Source organism: Chamaea fasciata, unplaced genomic scaffold (assembly GCF_029207755.1).
Source record: "Chamaea fasciata isolate MVZ Bird 193981 ecotype frontalis unplaced genomic scaffold, bChaFas1.0.hap1 SCAF_11, whole genome shotgun sequence".
Taxonomy (NCBI): domain Eukaryota; kingdom Metazoa; phylum Chordata; class Aves; order Passeriformes; family Sylviidae; genus Chamaea; species Chamaea fasciata.
Window position 1 is genome coordinate 2,370,640 of NW_027094096.1, and position 6,000 is coordinate 2,376,639.

The following is a 6,000-nucleotide window of genomic DNA, read 5'->3' on the forward strand; positions in this document are numbered from 1 at the left end:
GCCCTGGGTAACAAGGCAGGCAACAGCTAACCCTGACAAGCCCTAAACACACATTCACAAGCCTGATGGCCCAGGGATCAGACAGGGAGGTTTTAATTAAGCACATGCTTTAATGTCTACTGAATCATGGCTTCTGCCAGGATTTAGGCAGAACCTTACATCTCCAGTGTCTTCACCCTGTGTGACATCAGGTAACTTATCCAGATGATTGGTTTTAAGCCTTCCAACAACTCCATTCATTTCAGCTGGATTGCTTCTGCCTGCCAGTCCCTTTCAGTCAGCTGTGCCAAGCTCCAGCTTGGGAGGCTGGTGAAGATGGCACTGAGAAGGAAAAAAACAAAATTCAAATGAGACCCAAGAGAGCCAGGCTCTATCCTGAGTTCTATCACAGCTTTCCTGGGTAACCACAGGCAGTTCATGCCATTGCTCCTGGAATTCAATTTGCATTCAACTTGTATGTGCTGCAAGATGAGGAACGTGGCAGAAGAGTCATAAATTGTTATTAATAATGCAAGGCAAGGGCAGAGCCAGCAGGAACCCAGAATGGGATTACTCTAGACCTCATTCTGATGTGGAGCTCTGTGCTAGCCTGCAGCAAGCACACAAGATTATTTTTAAGGTACTTTTGTTTTGCTTTGGGTCGAAGGTTGATGGTGTACTGAGAGGAGTTTCTCTCAAGCTCTGCAAGGGCAAGGGAAAGCAACCATGAACGTGATAAAAGGCCAGACAAGGACCGAGCCCCTTGCTGGCTTCAAACATAAACGCATCCTTATAAAAATAAGGCCATTTCCTTGTAACTGGAGCGTGCAGGAAGTTTGTTTTTATAAGTAGAAAACAGAACCTCTTCTTAATGAGGAACACTTGTCCATGGCCAAACATCTTGTCAACAATGGTAATTCTTTCAAGTTCCTCTACGCTTGTCACATCCCAAAAGAATTATCTTCTAAGGCATATGATCAAAAAGTCCATAAAACCCAAACAAGGAATTTACTGGACAAGATTCTAAGAGCAGGAAATAGGAAAAAAATGAAAGCATAGTTAAAAAAGAAACCTACCATAAATGCTACTGAGCCGTGGCAGCAAAAAGTGCTGTATTGATGCTGACATCAATTACTTAGGGAAGGCTAGGAAACCCTTCCCAACAGGAATACAGATGTCTTTCATTATCTGGTTTAGCCGTTGAGGAAGAATGAGCAGTGACTGCTTGTGTCCTCCTGATGATGGTGTGACCAAATCTGAGAAATGTGCAAAACCAGTCTGAACATGTGTCTAGGGCCAAAGGCAGAGAGCAACAGTCTGAGCTTCTGGACAGGTTTAGGAGCTGTAGCTTTTCATCCTAGAAAGCTGCACACTGAAAGTTCCAAGTACAAGCAGGAGCTCAAGGCAAAGAAGGAGTTCAGGGCAGAGCCCCTGGTCCGTGCTCTCATCCCTTCAGTCTTCATCCCCTTGGGGAATGATGCAGCTGTTTTGCTGTGCCACGCAGGTAACCCACATCTGTGGGGCACAGAACATACGCAGCTCACTGTCTGTGTTAGTGAGGTAAATCACAGGGCTTTTTCTTAAATCTGTCACCTGTGGGTGCAGGCTATGGACCAAAAGAAGAATGTTGTCATCACATGTGGGTGAAATTGGTCATGGGCAGGGTACTTTCTGAAATAATTTATATGATTGATTCTCAAGATTCAACACAGAGTTTTCTCTTAGAAACTCCTTTTCAGACCTTAGCTCTGTGTAAGACCTGCAGAAAAGGGTGATCTCTAATGCCAAACAAGTGGCTGTGTAGAGGTCTCTAGTTTGCAGCCACTGTGTAACCAGTTACATTTAGTGACCGTGAACTCAGGATTTATCACCTTCCTTTTTTTGTTACTCCCTCCTATCTCATTCCCTGCAAGGAAGGACAGACAGAAGGCCCATTTATACTGAAGCCAAAACTTTTACCATTAACTTTGCCAAGGCCAGGTTTTTGCCCACTGTATGGCTCCAGTGCTTCATTCCATGTGTGTGGGACCTGGCCAGTGCTCCAAGGCACACTTTTATCAACAGAAGCACCACCAGTGCCATGGTTGTTTGCTGCAGTAATTTAAATTAACTCCATCATGCAGTTCAGGGAGGGAAAGATAATACAGTTGAAGGTTGCAGCAACTTGATTTAGTTCAGCTACAAAAATGACAGATAGCCCCATCTGACTTGGAACTCTGTGGAAAGTGCAGTTCTTTGCGTTTTACACTGAAACAGACTCACTATTATTTCATGAGCTAGCTGGCCACAGTGTCACCCTGCATAAACAAACATGGGAAAGTCACTGACCACTTCTCAGAATCTTCTGCTGCAAACCATTTGTGAATGTAAATATTAAGGGTGGGAAAACCTCAAAGTCTCTGACCCCTATTTCCAAGATCTGGCATCTTGTGAGAATTGGTTACATAGTGAGAAATTTGAAACCTTGACAACTTGGCTTCAAAAATATTTTTTTAATATACATCATTTTCCTGTCACTGAGTAGGAGAGAGACAAGCCTCTTCTCCAAAGCATAGTTCAGGATAAAAAAGAACCTCTGTAACCATGGGGAATTGTGGACCAAAATTCTTTGATTTAAATAGTACTAAGTCTAATATAAAAATACAGAATAGGCATTTCTATCATTAGTCATCTCCCTGGATCTAGGATAGGGCTTATTCCTCTCAATGTATTTATGCAGAACTTAGACTCATTTCTCTGGTTTCACCTAAATTGTTCCCCTTTCTTTAAAACTTTGTTCTTCACTTTGTTATTCAACTGCTCTGGGGTGTAAAAAGTATATATACCTAAATAAAAATCAAATATTTTGTAGCTTTGGTTCTGCTTAAGAAAACTGAAAACAACAGAGTTCTACATTTCATCAGCAACTGGCAGTTTGCTCCAGACCTCACCCAATGTGGAGCACGGCTCTATATGGCAAGACTCCCCTGGAAAGGACACTTGGCTGGGCTGTAGCAGTGCCATCCTCTGTGTGTCTCCTTTCTTGGGACAGGCACTTATTTTAGCCTGGTCTGTCACCACAGCAAGTGACATGTGCCACAGCCACAGATGCAATCTTGAAACACATTTTGAAAGTTGCCAAACTGTGCTGGATGTCCTTACTTTCCACTGACAGTCCTAGCTGTGACCTGCCTGTGTGGGACACTTGAAGGTATTATCTGCAGAAAAGAATTTCCTATCATTAGTTATGATCTGATCTTGAGAAGGAAGGAAGGGAAAGAAAGAGAGGAAGGGAGAAAGAGAGAGAGAAAAAAAGAGAGAAAGATAAAGAGAAAGAGAGAGAAAGAGAGGGAAAGAGAGAGACAGAGAGAGAGACAGAGAGAAAGAAGGAAAGGAAGGAAAGGAAGGAAAGGAAGGAAAGGAAGGAAAGGAAGGGAAGGAAAGGAAGGGAAGGGAAGGAAGGGAAGGAAGGAATGGAGGGAGGAAGGGAGGAAGGAAGGGAGGAAGGAAGGGAGGAAGGAAGGGAGGGAGGAAGGGAGGGAGGAAGGGAGGGAGGAAGGGAGGGAGGAAGGGAGGGAGGGAGGAAGGAAGGGAGGGAGGAAGGAAGGAAGGGGAAGAAAGATTTACAAACTTCAAAAACTGCTGCATAGAACCATTAAGAAGTCTTTGCAGAATTGAGAGCACTGGCGGGGAGATGCCAGCTACCATGTAAATTATAGCTACAGTTCTCTCCAGCCTCTGGACCTACTGTGCTCATATGGGATGAGCAGGGGAGAAAAGGAGCTGCTCTGCAGCAGCAAAATGCTGAATAGCTGGGACTAGACCATGTTGAGAAAGTGGTCAGGTATTGCCTGTCACCTGTTCCCTGCTCAGGAATATTTTGTAGATGACAATATTCAGGAATAAATTGAGTCCATATAGGAGCATAGCCATGCAACATGCTTTTGTTTTTCAGTCTGTCTTTCAGTCAGTCTGTACCACTGGGTACAAATGAGTGTCCAGCAGCACAGAAAAGAGCAGCAGGTGCTGTTTCATCTGGCTCCAGCATTACACAATGTGTTGTCTTAATGGTGGCATACACAGCAATCCATGGAGGCAGCATGGTTTAATTCCAAGCTGCAGGCATTACTTCCCCTTATTGCAAATTCACACTGGTTTAGATCAGCAGCAATAAGATCAGAGAACAATTATCTCTACCGCGTGCACACAGTCCCCTTTCTCCTGGATGGATGTCAGGCAGCCAGAATTTGACCCGAGTCTCTGAAAATTCCTGTTTCCCAAAGTAGAATATGGTGGCCAAGGCAGGTGCAGAGCAGAGGGCCAAAGCAGACACTTGGAGGGGTCCATTCCCCTTCAGACATGGGGACAAATGGAACTTGCTGCTCTAAGATGGCAAAGAAGGGGTCCTGCACAATAAAACCCCTTGTGAGCTGCTGTCTGTGACCACCAGCCCCAGGAAAGAGCTGCATTTTTACTCTCTGCAAGATCTCACCTTGTGTTGCTGCAGACACCTTGTGGCTGCCAGGTATCCTCTGCTCTGAGGACACTTAAAAAAGGCACAGCCAGACCCTTCTCTTCACCTGCCTTTCCAGAATGTGGTGGGTGCCCAGAACATCCTCACTGGGCTCACCATGCCCAACATTTGCTCCTGCTGAACTCAAGCTGCTGGTGAAATATTTTCCCCTTCCACTTTCAGGCAAAAGGCTGGCTGTGACCCAGATCCCTATCTGGGAAATGGGGAATAGCAAGCACTCTGTTGGTATGGAGAGAAAATAGCCTTTGGAGCAGGAGTTATGTTTGAAAGTCTTTCTGGCTGTAATTGACACAACAGGGTCCAAGCCTTGGTTGTAATAATTCTCCCCAATCAGATTCAGAGGCAGGATAAATGCACTTAATTAAGCTATGATTTTGGCTCCATTGACACAGCAAGAAAATTGAGATGCCCAACAGATTTTTTGAAACTCGTTAATTTAGCATAATCTCAAAGTGGCACATTTTTCTGTACAGGTATCTCAGGAATACATGTTTTTCCAAGAAAGTGGCTCAGCATTTCTGTCCCCTGCTATGTTAATCACAACCAACTGGTATCTGAATAATAAAGCAAATCCCCCACAGCATAAAGCTGACATATGAGAATTTGAATTTGGCTGACCTGGAACTATCTCAGTCATGGGTTTCACAAACTGCATTGTCAGAATAGGGCAGAGATGATTGTTGCTTGACCTAAAGAACAAGGAGGACAAGCAACCATGAGATGGTGAGCATGAAAATAAACAGTTCTCTATCACTAGAACAGCTCCACTGAGGGATGCTGATTTTGAACAGGAGAAAGAAATTAATGTGGGAGGACTCTGGTTATGTATCAGTTCCCTCATGACCCCCAGAGCTGCTCTCTGGGAAACCTCCTGCTCCCTGGCCCCCCAGCCACCCCCAGCTGGGGCTGGAGAAGTCCCAAGGGCAGCTCAGAATGTCACAGAGTCACAAGGCTGGAAGAGACCTTTAAGGTCATCGAGTCCAACCCAGCCCTAACACCTCAACTAAACCATGGCACTGAGCCATCCACTGAGCAGGTGTGGCTGCAGGTGCAGCTGCTCCAGGTGTGTCCATTCCCACTGATGGCCTCCCCAGGGCTGCTGGGAACACAAGCCTTTAAAAGCAAGGGCAGGACCAAAAGTTTTGTCTCTGCTGCTGCTTTCTGCTCCTGGGCCTTTGAGGAGGAGATTTTCTAAAAGACAAAACCTTTCATCCCTGAAGGGCTAGAAGCTTAAACTCTTCCTGTCTTATGGCTTTGATCCCTGCCTATCTGGGATACAAACAGGTCTCTTCCACATACTGGTTTTAGTGGAATGGCCAGAATGAAAGGAGGAATCTATTTGTTATGTGGGAATGCTTTAAGGAAGGAATGTTTCTGTGTGCTTTAGAGTTTTCTGTTGGCTCTTTTGTTTTAAAAGCCAAACAAACAAAAAAGAAGATAAATGAATGTCACTGCTATTTGTGGTAACTTCTGCCTCCAATTTGCAGGAAGGATATTGTGAGACTATT